Source organism: Aulonocara stuartgranti (genome assembly GCF_965226115.1).
Source record: "Aulonocara stuartgranti genome assembly, chromosome: 2".
Lineage (NCBI taxonomy): Eukaryota > Metazoa > Chordata > Actinopteri > Cichliformes > Cichlidae > Aulonocara > Aulonocara stuartgranti.
The window spans coordinates 866080-887080 of record NC_138940.1 but is presented as its reverse complement, the minus strand read 5'-3'; positions in this window follow the sequence as shown (position 1 = coordinate 887080).

Here is a 21001-nt window from a genome sequence, read left to right as displayed (position 1 = left end):
GACGTCACCTGGATGACTTGCTTGAAAACGTTTCACCTCTCATCCGAGAAGCTTCTTCAGTTCTAAGGTCAAATGGTGGAGAGTCCCAGATATAAACCTAGTGGGAGTTTCCCCCCACAGAGGGACAAAAGGACCCCTGATGATCCTCTAATCACCTGAGCCAAGGTGTGAAACTGGGTGTGGGTCCCAATCAGCCAGAGTTTCGGGTGAGTTCACTGTGAAACCTGGCCCCACCTTATCATGTGATTTCCTGAAGTCAGATGGCCCAGGATGTGAGTGGGCGTTAAGGCTGCTGAGTCTTGTCCTGTGGAGGTGGCTCTTCTGTGTTGTACCATACGCTTGTAAAGTGGCTGTTTGGTCTCTCCAATTTAGAGGTCTGGGCATTCCTCGCTGCACTGTACAGCATACACCACATTGTTAAGTCTGTGTTTTGGCATTTTGTCTTTCGGGTGAACCAGTTTTTGTCTGAGCGTGTTGCTGGGTCTGAAATGCACCGGGATGTCATGCTTGGAGAAAACTCTCCTGAGTTTCTCTGATACACCGGCTACATAGGGGATGACAATGTTGTTGCGTCTGTCCTTCTTATCCTCCCTCGCTGGTGTCTGATCTTCTTTTCTGTGCCTCTTTGCTGACTTTGTATTTAATTATTTAATGATTTTTCTTCAATAAAATCTTATCAGTGAACCATGGTGGGTAGAAGTGCAGGAAAAAATTTAAAAAGATAATTCATTAATTTCTTATTTTTGTGATTGTAAATCCGGCGACTGCACAGCTGCACAGGCAGCTAGGTGACAGAAATCCAGAGAAGATAGCTGTAACAGAATCACGACTAAATCCTTTACACATGTTTATGTATGCTTCCTTATGTTATGGATCTGATTTTAGTTTGGGGGATGTGGAAGTGAGGAAAAAGACACATGAAGTGGAGATGAGGGAGGTGAGAGCAGCAATAGAAGAGGCTGAGAAAAAAGGCAATTTTGAGACAACAGCGTGAGCAGAGGCGGGTGAAAGTAGAGTGGAGGAGAAGATCATCTGATCACATCACAACATAAATGCTTTTCAGCTGCTCAAAACAAAAGTCAGAGAGACACAGAAACAAGCAGCAACTGAACGTGGCTGCAATAAGCAGAGTCAAGGGAGGAAACAACACTGGGTGATAGCCATGAGCTCTCAAGGAAGTTACTGACTGCAGAGTGCTTTTCTCAACCATTAAAAACAATTTGCATACTTCCAATTGTCAGTTCTTCCAGTTATTTTTGAAAATATGGGGAAAAAAATGAAAAACACTTTCAAACAATTCTCCTCTAATTGTGCTTCAGAGATTTTCACCAAAGAAACTAAAAATAAAGCAAAATCTGGAGGCAAAGGGAAGGAGGGTAGTTTGGAGCTGACTAGTAAGGCTAATATAAACTGAGGGGTGCGGTGGATTCTCAGAGGTCAATCTGTGGTTAATTGGAACAAATAGATCATCTGTAATCTTTACAGGTGTCATCTTTAAAAAATATTTTGTAACCCATGCACCAAACCAAGGTGACACTATGCATAATTATAACATCTGGAGCTCTGCCTGCCGTTCAGTCTGACGTCCTTCAGTTTACACAAAGCTAAATGAAACTGCGTATCTAGCTCATGTTGACATAAACGATGAATCGAAAACATTTTACATTTTGACCTGCAAATATTCGTATTCTCTGTCATTTCTACTTTACATGCAGAATATAGAAATGTTCTGTTCTTTTATTTCAGTGTTGTTATTGTTTCCACAGTTTTTAGCTTGTGATCTGTGTTCGATCCTTCTGGCTCTTATTAGCTGTGATAAGTAAACCAGCAGCATGTACTGACACACTCAAAGTGTCTTCAGAAATTCTCTTTTCTATTTCTAGTATTAATAATAATAATAATAATAATACATATTTTCCTTGATATGTGATAAATAAAGGATTCTTTATTACAATAAAGTTAATTAGTTTTAGTTTCCCTTAGATAGGTAATGTGTGTTTTACTCTCTCTTGTTGACATCGTGGTTATCTGGGTTCTGTCCTCTCAGTGTCTGAATGTCCCCCAAAGAGGCCTCTCCCTCTGGGCCAACCCTGTGAATGTTCCCTGTTTACCCTCCACACTGACCCTCTTCACTGCCTCACTGCTCAGTCTTCAGGATCGCCCCCGAACTGTCTTCACCACACTCTGGACCCTCCTGATCACTGTTTTTGTTTGTTTGTGACTCCTCTCACTCGTGTCTTTATTAGTTTTATTTCGGTTGATTGGGAACCTTTGGTTTATGCCTCGATGATTAAGTTTGAATTTTTGGAACGTCTACGCCAGCCTTAATAAAAGGTTCGTTGTTTGGTACATCTGCTCTGTTTTAAAGCTATCCTGGAGTGTGATTATTTATGAAGTCAAGGACGAATACAATGAACTCTGAAATTTACAGCAACCACACCATGAACACCTCAAAACCCCTCACATCTCAACTGATCAGATTGTTATTGTGGTGCTAAAAACAATGAGTGATTTGGGCTTTTGTACTAATATAAGGATTAAACGCAGATTTAATTACAGATGAAGATTATAAAGAAGTGATGAGTTTCTATTTGCTTGCCATCCTGAGAAGAAATCCTATGTGAATAAACTGAGGAGCAGTTTGTTAGAATACCTGCAGATCTGTTCTGTCCTCAGGGTTCCCCAATGTTTTCACCAGAAGTATTTTCCAAAAGTTTTTTTCTGTAGTATTTTTGACATCATGAATGATTTTTCTTGGCTTCATTAAATGTTAATCATTTTTTTCTGCTAACTTTGAGACTTCATGATAGAAAATGTCATTCATTCAGTGAGCCGTTCATCTGCTCGACCGGTTGATTTTGATTTTCATTCAGACTAAGAAGTCTCAGCTCTCATAAGCTGAAGATATACAACAAATTTAATGACACATTTTCTTATTCCAGTGTCAAAACTTCAAGACACTCGCTAAAAAGCATTAATTTAAAGGGCATTGAGGCTCAGATGCAGTTTGTGGCTAGCATAAGCTGTTCTTTGTAGAACCAGGGCCAAAGTATGAACAATATATACAGCAGTGATGTTCTGTCATGACAAGCAAGGCAAGCTAATCTAAACCAGACTACGATGTACCAAAGTAAGTCATTTCTTTCTCATCTCAAACAGCGCGACATAAAGCTCTTTGTGTGTTTGCATCCATTCTTTATATTGCCATCTTGTGGTTGGAGTTGGTATTGTTGCTGAACACTGGAGACTGTAGCTCTCTCTGTCGTATGGGTGTGCCCATTTGACAGAACATTTTTATGCAAAATAATTATTTTTACTTTTGATATTTTATGCACAATGTTCCAAAAATGTGAAATGATGGGTTTAATAGTGTTTTATGGCTTTTGTTCCTAAAGGAATGCATTGAATAATTCCCACATCCTTTGACAGTGAATACTAAACTATTTTTTGTAATATATTACATATTTATTTAACTATAGAAGTAACAATATTTAACGATTGCTCAGCCAGGACGGAGTGCAGAAAAGTAAAGATCCAGCAGGTCTGTGTAGAGTGCACACAGGAAGCACAAATAGTAGTTTTCATCTGATCTTATTCATCCCGCTTTGCTAACTATGGGCAGAAGATCCAATCTTGGCTATATAATCATTCACTGCCAGACTGTTCAGTTCACCTACATGGTACCAAGGCTATGGTCAGTTCTAATCTAGGAAGTTTACTCGTATTTCCCATTGCCTCCGGACAATAAGTCCTTTGCTGCTTTCCTGCCAGCATCTCTAGGCTCCAGGCTTACCTTGCCTCCAGCAGCCTTGCCAGCCTGACATACTCCAAGTGTCAACCTTGGTTTGCCTCCCTCGCCATTCCCAACTTCATCATCTCTTCTCTGTCTTTTACTTCTCCAACTACTTCATCTTGTACTAGAATTGCATTTCTCCTAAACACACAGACAGATCATCATCTGCCACTTGGCTTGCTCTGTCTTGCTGGTAAGAAACGTATCAGGCTTTCTCAGACTGAATACAGTCAAAGGGAAAAACTGTTTTTTTGACAAAAAACATTTTGCATTTTTATCTATTTTTTCTTACAATAAGTTGGACCCTTTGAATGTGATTTTGTTCCATAGTATGCACTAGCTGTGTATCACATAGACCTGTGTTTAAATGCTCTGGGCTCGGGCAGTAGCTGAAGCAAAAAGGTGTGGGAGGAGTTTGGTGAGGCCTTCGGAAAAAGACAGTCAGACTCCATCAAAGAAAACTCAGCAAACCTTCAGGTGACTCAGGAAGGAGAAGCAGTGCTGTACTCACATGGTGTACAGTGGGGTGTCCCGTTTGATTCCTTTGCCATCAGAATTATTGTCCAAAGGCAAAGAAAGGAGCCCAACGGATTTACTTTACCAAATGGACCATCCCAGCCTTGTCGTATTGGTCTATTTGATTCACCTTTGCTTTTATTGTTTATTTTATTTTCATTTGCTGAACACGGGACAGACATGACTGGGGAAAAGAAAAGGGAGAAAGAAAGAGGGAAAGAAAAACAGCGGGAAAGAGGGACGGTAATAAAGGGCAAAAACCAACAAAACAAACAGACAAAAAATACAAATATCAATCACCTGGATCACCTGTTGAGAAAGGAAAAAGAGAAAACAAGCAAAGAAAAAAAGAGCAATATAATAAACAACATCACGATGATCTATGTGAATATCACAGTAAATACTAAATATTAAACATTATTGTGCAGCACGTAAGATCGACAGAGTTTGTGTGAAGTGTGAACAAATTTAGTGCAAAATGTGTCAACCTCTATATACCTAACACTTGTACATGCCAAAAATAAACAAAGGCCACTACAAACATCCGTTCAGTAGGCAAGGCATCAGCCTACATACAAATAAAGTATAAACACATATGTACAGCAGGGCAATTACACTGAAACCTTAAAATAAACTTATTTGAAAATACACATGAATTGAAATGTTAATGTTTTACAGCAGGATGTGACTAAAGGGGACTCCAGTGCAGCACATGAAAAGAAATAATAGAAGTCAGCTGTACTGCATATGTGTACTGATATCAGACAACAATACAAATGTGACAAATTGTGAAGTGTTGAATACAAAAAAAATATTTCTTTGTTGGCCCACTGATTGAGGCACATCCATCTATGGAGAGGAACGAGCAAGAAGATACTACAAGAAATTAAGATCTTCAGATGGACTCATACCAACTGTAGCTGCAGGTATCAGCATCTTTTTAAAATACACAAACATAAATTCCACCCAGTACCAGCTTTATTTGGTGTGTGTTTCCTGAATAATGATACTGAAAGGACAGAACGCCTTACATTTGATAATTCATATGTGTCATGTATTCACATGTATCTGATAACAGGACTACTGGTCCTGTGGATAACATCATAATAGGAAAATCAGTAAAATCTGTACATTAAAAATCATTTTCAAGCAGTCGTTTACACTGACTTTATCATTTCAGGGGTCAAATTTACACCATTTTTTTTTTAAATCAAGCAGGATTTTTCAGATGCAAATAAACAGATCTGAGAAATTAGACCACTGTAACTGGCAACAGGTGTGTTTGAAACTCAAAACTCCACGTGTTCAATATACGAATAGTAAAATGATTTTATCTCAGACACGCAGCTGGACGCTGATCCGGGTCAGTTGATCTCTGAAATAACTTCTCTGGCTCCTCAGATGTGGCCTCACATTCTCAGATATGTACGAACGCAGTCGTGATACAGCTTCCATTCCTGGATCACGCCATGAAATTCCCTGCTGCTGAGAAATAAACAAACCCAGAATCTCAGTTTCTTTCTTTTCTCTTTTAAACACATAAAACCAGCTCATTGCTTTATGTTGACTTTTAGTTTTTAGCGTTTTCAAGATAATTTTCAACAAAAATGCAACACATTGAGCGTACGTATCTTTACACAGCAAGTCAGGTTCTGACAGATTCAGAATTTCCTTTTGTTTTTTGGTGTTTAAAAACATGAAAATGCTCGTGGTGCTTCATTACTCATTTAATGACAGATAATTTAAGGCGTTCATTGAAGCTGTTTTGTAATTGTGAGGTTATTAAAAGGATAATATTCTGTTTTTTTATGTTCACACGAGCACTTTCCCTCTATTTCTCCTTCTTTGTGTCTTCCTTATAAAATCGTGCATTTCCTTTTTTCAGTGCCACTTCCCTTCCTCTATCCCTCCTCTCTCTCCTGCATTTTTCACATCCACACGTTTTGTAACAGTATGTGACTGCTGAAACAAAGTTAATGAGCAAGTAGAGCTCAGAGAGGTTTTCTTTGGAAAAACACTCTTTTTGGATGTGTCCACTTAGAAAATGAATAAAAACATTGTTTTTTCTCTTTATCTAATAAATGTAACCAAAGCAGAAATATTCCCTGGATACCTGCTTCTTCAGTTGTCAATGGCAAAAGGCCTTCCTTTGTAGAAGGCTTCATCATTTAACCCCGACCAAAGCCAGTACCGCTAACCTCCAGATTAGCATGCATGTTATCTCGCTGAGGACGTTAAATGGACAGACACAGAAATTCAAATTGTGATCTTGGTGTGAGAGATGTTTCCAATCATTCCAAAATAATGCTAAAAACACACTATGGATAATCTGAATGAGTATCTAATATCTAATTTTAAAGAACATAACAAAGTAGAATTGTTATAATGGAGCGGTATCACCAAGCAAAAGCTGTTTCAGAGGCAAATTCACACAATGGTCAGCATAAAAGAAAAGCGGAAATCATGCTATAGCAGGTTTCTGAAGCTCCCTGTCATGCATGCATATCAATACAATGAGAAATATAGAAAATAGGTTCAGTCATATTAGGCCTTCAGATCAGATCTGTCTCTGAAATACAAATTACATTGATAAAAAAGGTAAAAAATAAATAAATAGAGCAGTACCACAGTGCACAACAAAACACAGAGGAGCAGACTGGTAAACAATGTGTTTGTATTTGCCCAGAGCAAACAAAACCCAAGTTGGAATGGGCATTGGCTGAGCCCTTCAGATTCCATTGTATCAAAGGCCATCTGCTGGCATGCACCAGCCTGAAACTCCAACAGAAGACTGGAATTCATTGCTTTAATGCAAAAGTAATGTTTTTGTTGAAAATACGCTTCAAGTAAGAAAAAACTCCTAGGTGTGTCACGTCTTAAGCAGGTTAGCACGATTCAGAAGCGGAACTCCAAATCAAATAAAAAAACAAACAAAATGTATTCATAGGCACATTTAAAAACAACATGGGTTGAGCTGAAGTGTACATATTAGAGATAAATAAGTAAACATACATAGTTATTACTATAAAAGACTCATCATAATTGAAAGCTAGAGAGTACAAATGTTTTTTTAACCGGGTTTTAAAAATGTCGCGTGTTGGTGAAGACCTAATATGAAGGGGCCGACTGTTCCAGAGTTTGGGTGCAGCGATCGCCAAAGCTTGCTCACCTCTGTTTTTGCGTCTAGTTCTGGGTAAAGTCAGAAGAAACTTATCTGCAGACCTGAGGGCTCTACTTGGATTATTTTTTGTTAAAAGGTCAGAGAGATAAGATGGAGCTAATCCATTCAGAGATTTAAAGACAAACAACAGAATCTTGAAGTCAATTCTACGATGTACTGGTAACCAGTGTAAACGTGCCAGGATTGGGGAGATGTGATCAAATTTGCGAGTGCCTGTCAGGAGTCGGGCCGCTGCATTCTGCAGACGCGAGAGTACGGCCTGGTTAATACCAAAATAAAGACTATTGCAGTAGTCAAGCCTAGAAGAGATAAATGCATGAATCACTCTCAAAGTCGGCGGATGACAACATGGTCTTGGATTTTGCAACGGCCATCAGCTGGAAAAAGCTGGTTTTAATAACAGAATTTATTTGTTTCTCAAATGAGAAAGCGCTATCGAGAAACACTCCTAAATCTTTTGCAAACAGAGTTCTGAACTTTTCTAGTGGGCCAAGGTCAACATTAAGGGAAGAACAGGGGTCAGAGGGGCCGGATAGTATGATCTCCGTTTTTTGATCATTTATATGTCAAAAAGTTAACATGAACCATGATTTAATGTCACTGAGACAGTCAAGTAAAACTTTAAAGGAGCCTGCAGAGTTCTTCTTAAGGAGAAAATAGATTTGAGAATCGTCAGTGTGACAGTGGAATGAGAGTTCATGTTTTCTAAAAATATAACCTAGTGCAGGGGTGGGCAATTCCAGGCCTCGAGGGCCGGTGTCCTGCAGGTTTTAGATCTCACCTTAGGTCAACACACCTGAATCACATGATTAGTTCGATACCAGGCCTCTGGAGAACTTCAGGACATGTTGAGGAGCTAATTTAGCCATTTAAACCAGCTGTGTTGGTTCAAGGACACATCTAAAACCTGCAGGGACACTGGCCCTCGAGGCCTGGAGTTGCCCACCCCGACCTAGTGGGAGCATATACAGGAAAAAAGTATTGGTCCAAGGACAGACCCTTGTGGGACCCCACAGGTGACAGGGGTGGATGTGGAAGAAGAGCCATCAAACAGAAAAACTCCTATCAGTTAGGTCTGAACCAAGTGCAGTACCCTTAATGCCCACACATTTTTCCAATCTTGATAGCAGAATTCCATGATCCACTGTATCAAATGTGTAGAATCATGTCTACATATTTGAAAGGTTTATTCAAAGGCAACATTAATCACATAAGGTTCAACATATCCAGAGGGTAATCCAGAGGGATGGGACGCATAGGGCGCTGGAGATAACAGGTTTCAATTGGGAAACATGAAAGAAACATTGCGACTCTTCATATTCCGAGAAGCTTAAGCTAAGCTGAAACAGGATTTGCCATAGAATCAACCTCACATGGGCCAATGAAAGGACACTTTCCTAGATTTTGTGCGAAGGGGCACATACAGGTAGACACCTAGGCCATTTGGTGGAAGTTGGGACGCTGACCCAGACAGCTCTGTTGAGGAGGAAAGAGCAGTACAAGCAGCAGGCAGATTGGAACAACCTCCACAGCCGCTGGCACCTGCAGATATGATGCAACACAGATAGAACAGAGCGCTCACTCACTGTTGAAGGAAACAGCGGAGGCTGATATCCCAAAGAGGATTCAAACAGGGAAAAGCCGGTGGTGGAGGAGGTCATGAAGTTATGTGCATACTCGATCCAAGCAAGCACTGTGCTCCAGGTAGTTTGGTTGGAAGAGATGACAGCACAGGGCAGCTTCCAACTCCCTATTGGTTTGTTCCATCTTACCATTTGTTTGGGGGTGAAAACCAGAAGTAAGATTAATCTTTGCGCCAAGAATAGAATAGAAATCCCACCAGACCCCGGAAATTAACTGTGGTCCTTGGTTTGAGACAATATCCAAGGGGATGCCTGGAGCTGGAAAACATGGTCGGTCAGGAGCTAAACTTCTGGTGGATGGGCAGGGTCACAAAGTAACTTGCACTTCGAAAAATGGTGATGAGGATGACCATGTTATAGGAAGATTGGGGAAGACCAGTGGTGAAGTCAAGGGCAATGTGGGACCAAGAACAGCCTGGGGTGGAAAGTGATCTGAATTGTCAGCAAGAGGGAACCTGGAAGATTTGTTGAATGCACAGATGATGCAGGCAGACAGATATTCAGGAACATCTTTCATTAATGATGGCCACCAGAGCCTCCTTTGTGGAAGGTTACGTGTTCCATTTATACCCAGGTGACATGTGAATTTGGCTGTATGGGCCCAGTGAATTACATGGGAAACAAAAAAGGAGCCAGCCCCTAAGGGAGATGATGAGGGATGAATGATCCCAGCAGCCAGTGAGTCAGTTACACATCTTTCCATGGGCTCCCACTCTGGTTTGGACAGATTGTAGAGCTGGCCAGTCGGCATGGGATTCCAGGAAGGAGATCCATGGCGCAATCATAGGATCTATGTGGAGGGAGAGAGAGAGTCCTTTCTGAAAACTGGGGCCAGATCATGGTATACTGGGAGAACTACAGACAGAGACAAGGAGTGGGGGGTTGGCTCACTGAGCAGGTGAAGCAGACCTTAAACATGACTGATGACATATAGTACTCCAACTTGTTACTGTATTTTGTTCCCAGTCAGTGTTCGTGTTGTGAAGTCTATTGCGTACAAGAACCAGTGGATTTCAAGAGGCCTCAATCACAAAGAACCTAATCTCATCTACATGATTTCCTGACCGAGTAAAAGAGAGAGAGGTTGGGTTTTGTGAGTAGCTTAGGTCCGTTGAGTGCGGAAACCTGCAGTGGCTTTAGAGGAGGTACCAGGGGTATGCTTAGCTGATGGATGGAAGACAATTCTAAAGAGCTTTGCTCTGCCCCGGATTCCAGTAGTGTCTGTAGATTGTGAGTGCCTGAGTTGACTGTGATTCTAGTGGGTCTGGGCAGTCTGGGCAGGAAGGATTTGCAACTGATTTTGGTTGCCAGCACTCCAGCCGTTATTGATGGGCATGACAAAGGGTAAAGGAGGGGGATTCATACATCCAATCAGAAATGGCACAACTCTCTCTAAACTCAGGAACACTGTCTCACCACTTGCCTGGGATGGAACACCAGGAAAAACCTGTGCACAGGAAAATACACAGTTACCAGCAAGAAGCTGGAACATGGTCACATATCACTGAGATGAGCTGGGACTTCACTAACGAGTTAAATCAGTGATGCAGCGAAGAATGACTGTCAGCCACTGCTCAGCAGACACAGGGGGATAATAATCCACAGGCGAACAGGTTGGGGACCCAGAATGAGTCCCACCATGACCAACACAGAGAGAAAGAGTCATGATCCTAGTGAGTGGTGTGTGTGTCGTTGGGGCTAGCAGCAGTTCCCTTGGGTCCTCCCTGAGGCGGAGTCAGACAAACTCCTGCACCTGGGACGAATCAGCTGCTGTGTGAAGGCTGCATTTAAAACCATGCCTCGTCAACGCTCCCTCGCCAGTCTGCCAGCTACTCATGGTGGTAACAGGCCACCTCTGTGTCTCCTGTTGTACAACATTTTCCTTACTTGTTTTGTCCTTGTGCTCGCAGCTCGCTTGACTATTCACCACGTCGCTCCGCTGGGAATCCTCACCATTTGCAGTCCCGATTCAGATCACCTTCGCTCTCTCTGCCTGTCCCACTGTCTGCTTCATTGTAGTGGACTCACTGGTCAGACTTCTCCAGCCACAAGGTCACTGACTTGGATCAATCACAGCCTCCACTGATTGATACCTCGTTCACCTGCCTTAGATTTCATCACAAACTCTGCTCTCCCAGTATCCTGGAGAATCTGTGTCCTTGCCCTGGATAATCGTGTCCTCTGTGTTCATCCCCGTTCCCAGTTTTCCTCTGAGATACCTCCTGACCTCTTGTATATCTTGTAAATAGTTGTGTCACTGGTTTAGGTTGATGAGAATTTAGGCATTGTATTCCCTGTGATCACAAATCAGTTGTGTAGTCATTGCTGAGTTCACTGTGTCTGCTTCTGGGTCCTTCACGCCGGCCTCCAGGCCGATTATGACAGAAAGAGAGAGCAGACAGCATGCGGGGTGGGCCGAGACCATGTCAGGGCGTCTCAGCATAATGTTGTTTAATGAAAGAGGTGTTTGCTAATGTAATAAAAATTATGAAAATTATTTTCCCAGACAAACACAAAGCAGTCTCAGATTTGTTTGGAGTGGAACATATATTATCTCCTGGAAAAGACCATTTGCATCCTGCCTACTCCACACCTTGCTATGTTATTTTATTCTGTCCTCATACGTCGATTTGCATATTGTGTTTACATACAAAGCTATATGTGCTTCTGAGTGGTGAAAGATACCCAATCACTAACACTTTTATCAAAGTCCCTCATAAATTGTGCACAGGGCAGTTTACTAAGTGTTGACATATGAAACTATAAATCTGCAGGAAATTAATTGAGCTCTGAGACTGTTGATAAAGTATAGTAAAGATTGATGACAACCGTGGTTACTTTAATGGGTGGCAGCATCATAAAATATTAGATTATATAGAGAGACAAGCTCAGGTTGGGATGCCGCAGGCTTTATATGAGCAGACTGTGTTCAGTTAGATATTTAATTAAAACGCAGCAAACTCATTTTATTGTATTGCTGCAGGTTTGCAGTCACACCTTTTTTTAAGTTTTTGGTTTGTAAAAACATGAGCACATTTACAACATATCTAATATACTCAGATAATAATAGTATCATTGGATTCTTCACCCATTTGGTCCTCATCCTTGACTATTTTCAGATGTATGTTTATGGTTTGTTAAGCCAATTAATATTGACTTTTGAGTCACCAAGCATAAAAACTCAACAGATGACCCGTTGTTGTAACACAAAACTTAGCCAAAAAACAAGTTTAAATTGTATCTTTAGGGACTTCGTTACTAGCATCCTAATAGAAAAACACATAAATTGTTTCCATTTCTTAAGTTTAACATATGAGAAAATCCCAATAATATGTTTGACTGTTTAACAGGAATAAGATGGTATGAGTGAACCAACAAGGGGATTCCCAAGGAGCTGTTAGTGAAGAACTTGACATAGTGTCAGATGGTTTGCAGTGTGCCCTTAAAACACTGGAACACAAGTGAACAACAAAAGAAGAGTGGCAGGCATAAAAACTAATAAAAATCAAGTGAACCGTAAGATTCATCTCTCAGGTACTATCTTTTCCTGTGGCCAGCTTATTATTCCAGCTTCATTTCTGATGACAAGTACATCATTTGTATTGATGGCTTGGATTTTATTCCTGCTGTTGAGCTGACGTCTAAGGACCTAGGTTACCTTCTTGAAGTTTTTGGCTATTGCTGATCTACTACCCTACAGCTTGTGAGGAATCTAGGGAGCTTTCTAAAGGCTTAGACTTTAGAGAGTAAAAAACAAGGCTTAGTGACCCCAAACACACCTCCAGGCTGTGTCAGGGCTATTTGACCAGGGAGGAGAGTGATGGAGTGCTGCACCAGATTGCCTGGCCTCCACAGACACCGGATCTCTTTGTGTCTTAGCCCCAGTCTGGGTGAGACCCCCCAGTATCACCATCGACATCTATATCTGGAAGTTCCACAGGATCTTAGCTTCCCATTCTTCCCATTCATCTGAATCGTCAGGACTTACCTTACTCTCTGCAGGTATTTGATGGTTGGTTTTCTAGCAGCCTCTTCATAGTGGCCATCCTTAGAGTCTGCAATGTTACCTTCTGGTAGTGCAATCCCCTAATTTCTGATTACTTACCCTCTTTTTATTACCATATGACTACACTTCTCCACTCTGGTTGTTACTGAAAAGTCTAGTGTTATGTATCAGTGAATTGATGCCCCATTAACTCCTGAAATACAGCTTCTTGTCATCCATGTAGAGGAGGTGGCTAATGATTGCTCCATTCCACAGTCAGTATCTGTAGCCAGTCGTGTTAATGATTTGTGTGAGACCTATGCAGAACAGCACTGGGGAAAGAGATAGCAACTTATACTATTAATTTGAAGTTGGCCTTTTGTTGTCTGTGTTTTTTGCCACATCCCTATCAAAATCCCGATGAAGGCTTTTGGGGTGCTGTTGATCTTGTACAGTTCTAGGCATTCCAGGATCCATGTGTAAGACACTGAGTCATATGGTTTCTTGTAGTCAATCCAGGCAGTGCACAGGTTGGTCAGTCTGGCCTTACAGCCAGCTCTGTCTACTAGTAGCTTGTGTGCTGTCCCTATGGTGCTTCTAATACTTTCTGTGCCTCCTTTATCTATTGAGCCATTTGCGTTTTAGTCACTATGATGCCTGACAGGAGCTTCCATAGTCCTGAGGCAGGTTATTGGCTGGTTGTTGGATAGGACCCGTGCGTTCTGGGGACCCTTGGGGATTAGGTCTGTCAGGCCTTCAGTTAGCCATTTTGGGTGTGTCTCATCTACTAGAAGCTGGTTTGTGCTGTCCAAGTCTCAATGCTTGAAAACCTTTCTTGGATGTTTGCTACTGTGATGGCTACTGGAGCCTGTTCAGACAAGTTACTGTGGTCTGCTCTTAGATCCACTAGCCACTGAGCATTGTTGCTATGGGTTGCATCATTGTTCCATTTCCAGCCTTGGTGGGGGTGTTCTCATACTGTTCCCTGCAACTATATTCTCAAGGCTGTGAGTCTTTGGCAGTTTGAGACTTCATGCACGGGCAGCTTGCTGTACTTAATTTCTTTCGATTGTGGCTCAAGAGTTGGGAATTCGCCTTGTAATCGTAAGGTTGCCGGTTCGAGCCCCGGCTTGGACAGTCTCGTTCGTTGTGTCCTTGGGCAAGACACTTCACCCATTGCCTACTGGTGGTGGTTAGAGGGCCCGGTGGCGCCAGTGTCCGGCAGCCTCGCCTCTGTCAGTGCGCCCCAGGGTGGCTGTGGCTACAACGTAGCTGCCATCACCAGTGTGTGACTGTGTGTGTAAAGCGCTTTGGGATCCTTAGGGACTAGAAAAGTGCTATACAAATACAGGCCATTTACCATTTATTCTTCTAGTAGACCTTAAGAGGGTAGTTCACTAGGCGTGGGTTTTGATTATCAATTTATCGATTAAAATCGATTCTGGCTTGGATAACATGATATCGAATCATTAAAATCGTGAATCGATTTTTAAATATAAATTTATTTTGCCCGAAACGCCAGAATCTCAGGTTAAACCTCACAAAATTTCTACAACCACCAAGAAGCTAAAACAGTAAATGAGAGCAGGTACACGATTCTGCACAAAGGTAAACAGAATACACGGAGATGTTGCCTTTCTCACCCGTCAGGGTTGAAAGCGACAGCTCACTGATTTTGAAGCATCGGCGGGCGCTTTGTGTTTACGTCCTTTTAGCGAGAGATTCTTAAGCTGCAGGTTTTATCTCTCTCCAAACAATAGACTGAATCAGCATCCAAACTACGCTTCACATTTCGCTTCACATAAACATCATCACGAATTTCCTCTGACGTTTGCTGTTTTGCTTCCACCACGATAAAATCACACTTCATGTAGATCTCTCTCTCTCTCTCTCTCTAAATCGATAATCAAAACCCACCCCTACTTATTACCCACCAGTCTACGGTGTCGGACGCTGGTTTTTTTTCTTACTTACTTCCGAAAAGAAAGCCTCATTTCTGCTGTTCAATACTGAACAAATTTAAACTTTTTCAAATTATGCAAAATGATTAGCTGCTTAGCTCCTCCTTGAATCGCTACCTTATCGTGGTGGAGGGGTTTGTGTGTCCCAGGGATCCCAGGGGCTATGTTGTCTGGGGGCTTTTGCCCCCTGGTAGGGTCTCCCATGGCAAATTGGTCCTGGGTGAGGGACCAGACAAAGAGCGATTCAGAAGACCCTTATGAAAAGGATATCGAGGGAACAGTTTACCCCTGCCTGGGATAGGGTTACCGGGGAGCCAGGCCCGGGGAGGGTGCCCGAGGGTGAGCGTCTGGTGGCCGGGCTTTAGTCCATGGGGCCCGGCCAGGCACAGCCCGAAGAGGAGACATAGGCCCATCCCGCAGGCCCACCACCCGCAGGAGGCGCCATAGGGGTTGGGTGCATTGTGTGCCGGGTGGCGGCCAGGAGCGGAGGCCCTGGCGGACTGACCCCCGGCTGCCAAGACTGGCAATAGGGACATGGAATGTCACCTCTCTGGTGGGGAAGGAGCCTGAGTTAGTGTGTGAGGTTGAGAGGTACCGGCTAGATATAGTCGGGCTCACCTCTATGCATGGCTTGGGCTCTGGAACCAGTCTCCTGGAGAGGGGCTGGACTCTGTCTCAGTCTGGAGTTGCCCCTGGTGAGAGGCGGCGGGCTGGGGTGGGTATTCTAATATCCCCTCGGCTTGCTGCCTGTACGTTGGGGCTTTTCCCGGTGGACGAGAGGGTTTGTTCCCTGCGCCTTAGGGTCGGGGAACGGGTCCTGACTGTCATCTGCGCTTATGCGCCGAGTGGCAGTTCGGAGTACCCAGCCTTCTTAGAGTCCCTGGGGGGGGGGGGGGGTGCTGGAAAGGTGCTCCACCTGGAGACTCTGTTGTCCTGCTGGGAGACTTCAATGCTCACGTGGGTAACAACAGCGAGACCTGGAGGGGCGTGATTAGGAGGAACGGCCTCCCTGATCTGAACCCGAGCGGTGCTTTGTTATTGGACTTCTGTGCTAATCACAGTTTGGCCATAACGAACACCCTGTTCGAACATAAGAGTGTCCATAAGTGCACGTGGCACCAGGACGCTCTAGGCCGTAGGTCGATGATCGATTTTGTAATCGTATCACCAGACCTGCGACCATATGTTCTGGACACTCGGGTAAAGAGAGGGGCTGAGCTGTCAACTGATCACCACCTGGTGGTGAGTTGGATCAGGTGGCGGGGGAGGACGCTGGACAGACCTGGTGCACCTAAACGCGTAGTGAGGGTGTGCTGGGAACGTCTAGCAGAGGCCCCAGTCCGCGAGATCTTCAACGCACACCTCCGGCAGAGCTTCAACAGCATTCCGAGGGAGACTGGGGACATTGAGTCCGAATGGACCATGTTCAGCGTCTCCATTGCCGAAGCTGCTGCATTGAGCTGCGGCCGCAAGGTGGTTGGTGCCTGCCGTGGTGGTAATCCCCGAACCAAATGGTGGACACCAGAGGTGAAGGGAGCCACCAGGCTGAAGAAGGAGTCCTATCAGGCTTGGTTAGCCTGTGGGACTCCGGAGGCAGCCGACAGGTATTGACAGGCCACGCGGAATGCGGCTCGGGCAGTGGCTGAAGCAAAAACTCGGGTGTGGGAGGAGTTCGGAGAGGCCATGGAAAAAGACTTTCGGACTGCCTCGAAGAGATTCTGGCAAACCGTCAGGCGTCTCAGGAGGGGAAAGCGGTGCTCTACCTGCACTGTGTATAGTGCTGGCGGAGCGCTGCTGACGTCGACTGAGAAAATTGTCAGGCGGTGGAAGGAATACTTCGAGGACCTCCTTAATCCCACTGACACGTCTTCCGACGAGGAAGCAGAGTCTGGGGATGAGGGGAATGACCCGCCAATTTCCGGGGGCGAGGTCACTGAGGCAGTTAAACAACTCCTTGGTGGCAGAGCCCCTGGTGTTGATGAGGTCTGCCCCGAGTTCCTGAAGGCTCTGGACGTTGTAGGGCTGTCCTGGTTGACACGCCTCTGCAATGTTGCGTGGAGATCAGGGGCAGTACCTGTGGACTGGCAGACTGGGGTGGTGGTCCCCATCTTTTTTTTTTTTTTTTTTTTTTTTCCGCCTGTCCCATTTGGTTCTTTAGCCATCAGAATTGTTGTCTGAAGACCAACAAGGATACCCAATGGATTTACTTTGCCAAATGGATCATCGTGGCATTGCCGTATTGGTCCATTTGGTCGATCTTTGTTTTTATTATTTATTATATTTTATTTTCAGATGTTACAGACGGGACAGACATGAGTGAGAGATAGGAAAGGGAGAAAGAAAGAGGAAGGAAAGGAAAAACAGAAAGGGAGAGGGACAGTGAGAAAGGGGGGGAGAAAAAAAATAAAAAATCTCCTGGATCACCTGTTGAGAGAAGAATAGAAAACAAGCAAAAAAAGACAAAAAAACAAAAAAACAAAGCAACATACTAAACACAACACCATCGCATTAATCTAGCTAAGTGTAAACAGCAGTAAATACTAAATATTCAATGTTGTTGTGCAGCACGCAGGACAGATGTTCTTCGAAGTAGCAGCCAAGAAAGGTGTAATTTGGGTCTACGAGCAGTGAACACCCGTGTGCATACCTGTGTGGATCAGCATGCTTGTATTCCAAAGGTTTCTCCATGTAACGATCTGCTAGGGAGTGTGGGGGGGCCACAGCCCCGTCCTCCAAGGTGTGAAGCAGGTATGGAGGAGATCAAAACTCCAGACATCCAGAGGCCCCCAGAACACAAGAAACCATGGAAGACCAACAGAGGGGCAGCCGCGCCACTGTTCCAGTAAGAGCTGAGGAGAGTCCCAGATGAGGGTTCACTCAGCAGCCGCGGAGCAGAAGCCAGGGGGAGTTGCAGTGACGCGCCCGTGAGCTCCGCCAGCCGCCAGCTGTGCCTGAGTGACCGAGCCCCAGGCCGAGAGGCTGGGGGCACCCCACCCCCGAAGGGGCCCGAGCGAGCCCCAGGCTCCAGGCCCCGATAAGCGGCCGCCAAGGAGTGAGCCGGTGTGTACCCGGACGCCCACCCCCAGACACAAAGAACCACCAACGCACCGACACCTGAGGGAGTCCGCCACCGGCAGGGGAAGTGGTGGTAGGTGGAGATAGGCCTCCAAACCTTGGAGGACCTGAGGTGTCCCCAGAGAGGTGGCGTCTGATACCCAACCTGACATATAGACACAGACATACAGGCACACACAGACACAAACATCCATTCCCCCCCTCATGCTCTCATATGCACTCACTCCACACTCAACCAACGTGGAGACAGACATAAAGAGACGCTGTACACATGATCACACTCCCCAAGCGTACTCTACAAACCGGGTCTAGGTACCCTTGCTCCTGGAGGGGGGAACTGCACCCAGACCCAGGTGGTGTTACCCTTTTCCCTGCGGTGGGGAGAGGCAGACCACCCCGACTCCGTAGCAGCAGGGAGGCCCCACACTCCAGACCGCAGTCGGACGGCCAACTCCACCTAGCCCTCCCGCTCCAGCAGGCCGCAGAGAATGGGGGTGGGAGGGGGACCGGAGGGTGTGTTCCAACTACAGGGGGATCACACTCCTCAGCCTCCCTGGGAAAGTCTATGCCAGGGTGCTGGAAAGGAAAGTTCGTCCGCTAGTCGAACCTCGGATACAGGAGGAACAATGCGGTTTTCGTCCTGGTCGCGGATCACTGGACCAGCTCTTTATCCTCTCGAGGATACTTGAGGGTGCATGGGAGTTTGCCCAACCAGTCTACATGTGTTTTGTGGACTTGGAGAAGGCATTCGACCGTGTCCCTTGGGGTGTCCTGTGGGAGGTGTTGCGGGAGTATGGGGTGACTGGCCCATTGCTACGGGCCATTCGATCCCTATACAACCGTTGCAAGAGCTTGGTTCACATTGCCGGCAATAAGTCGGACTCGTTCCCGGTGGGTGATGGGCTCCGCCAGGGCTGCCCTTTGTCTCCGGTTCTGTTCATAATTTTTATGGACAGGATTTCTATGCGCAGCCAAGTGGCGGAGGGCTTTCTCTTTGGTGGCCTCAGAATCTCATCTCTGATGTTTGCGGATGATGTGGTTCTGTTGGCTTCATCGGGTGAGGGCCTCCAGCTCGCACTGGAACGGTTCGCAGCCGAGTGTGAAGCAGCGGGAATGAGGATCAGCACCTCCAAATCTGAGGCCATGGTTTTCAGCTGGAAAAGGGTGGAGTGCCCACTCCGGGTCGGGGATGAGTTCCTGCCCCAAGTGGAGGAGTTCAAGTATCTCGGGGTCTTGTTCGCGAGTGATGGGAGAAGGGAGCCGGAGATCGACAGATGGATTGGGGCTGCAGCTGCAGTAATGCGGACGCTGCACCGGTCCGTCGTGGTGAAGAGGGAGCTGAGTGTAAAAGCGAAGCTCTCAATTTACCGGTCGATCTACGTCCCTACCCTCACCTATGGCCACGAGCTGTGGGTAGTGACCGAAAGAACGAGATCGCGGATACAAGCGGCAGAAATGAGCTTCCTCCTAAGGGTGGCTGGCCTCTCCCTTAGAGATAGGGTTAGAAGTTCGGCCATCCGGGAGGGGCTCAGAGTAGAGCAGCTGCTGCTCCACATCGAAAGGAGCCAGCTGAGGTGGTTCGGGCATCTGACAAGGATGCCCCCTGGGCGCCTCCTGGGTGAGGTGTTCCAGGCATGTCCCACCGGGAGGAGGCCCCGGGGCAGACCCAGGACACGCTGGAGAGATTATATCTCTCGGCTGGCCTGGGAACGCCTTGGTATTCCCCCGGATAAGCTGGAGGAGGTGGCTGGGGAGAGGGAGGTCTGGGCCTCTTTGCTTAGGCTGCTGCCCCCGCGACCTGGCCTCGGATAAAGCGGATGAAGATGGATGGATGGATGGATGCTTAGCTGTGTCTCTAATCAAACCTTTGTTTTTGACTGCAAAATATCTTTAAGGTCATCTGCTATAAAAACCCAGGCCAGGAAAATCGCCTTCATGTTTTTCTGTTTTATCCTCAGTTACTTTGACACAAAGGCCTCTGCTGTGATGAAGTCTCACAAGTGTCAGCTTTCTTTTTATAGATATAAAAATATAAATATGTACTCATAAGTGATCAGAATTATAATATTTCCTTGAAGCAACTGTTGTTGTGATTTGGAGCTACATCAATAAAACTGAATAGGATCGAACTGATGCATCAGTTCACTGCACTTGTGGGCATTTGACTTTTCGGTTAGGTTGCTTTTGCTTGGAATAGTTTTTCTGCTATTAGCAGAGAAGGGTTTACTTTCTCCCCACAAGCTTGTGGGGATAGGTTAATTGGATAATCCAAATTGCCACTAGGTGTGAATGTGCGAGTGAACGCGAGTGCGAATGGTTGTCTGTCCCTGTATGTTGGCCCTGCGACAGAGTGGCGACCTGTCCAGGGTGCACCCCGCCTCTCGCCCTATGACAGCTGGGATAGGCTCCAGCGCCCTGATAAGGATAAGGATAAGCGGAAGCAGATGGATAGATGGATAGGTTTACTTTCTGTGAAATGCCAATATTTATTTTGCTCTATGTTGCTCATGAATTCCAAGTGGTCAAAAAAATCTACACACTACTGGCAGTGTTATTTTTGTACAGAGAGAAAAGGGGGGAGCAGGGAAACCTTGCATTGCTGGTTTGACATGATAGGATGTGATGCCTCCAACCATAGGTATAGGGGTAGGAGGGAGGGGTGAAGGAAGGTAAAGGGATGGTAGAGGAGACAGGAGGGATCACAAAACCCAGTCATCACAGTCAGGAGATGTCAGAGCACATTGTGGCTACCATGACAGACAGACTGTACCTATCACACACCTGCTCACCTTTAGTGCTGGTGTGTGTTTACAATATTACAAAGCAGGGATGGGGGTTGATGAGTGA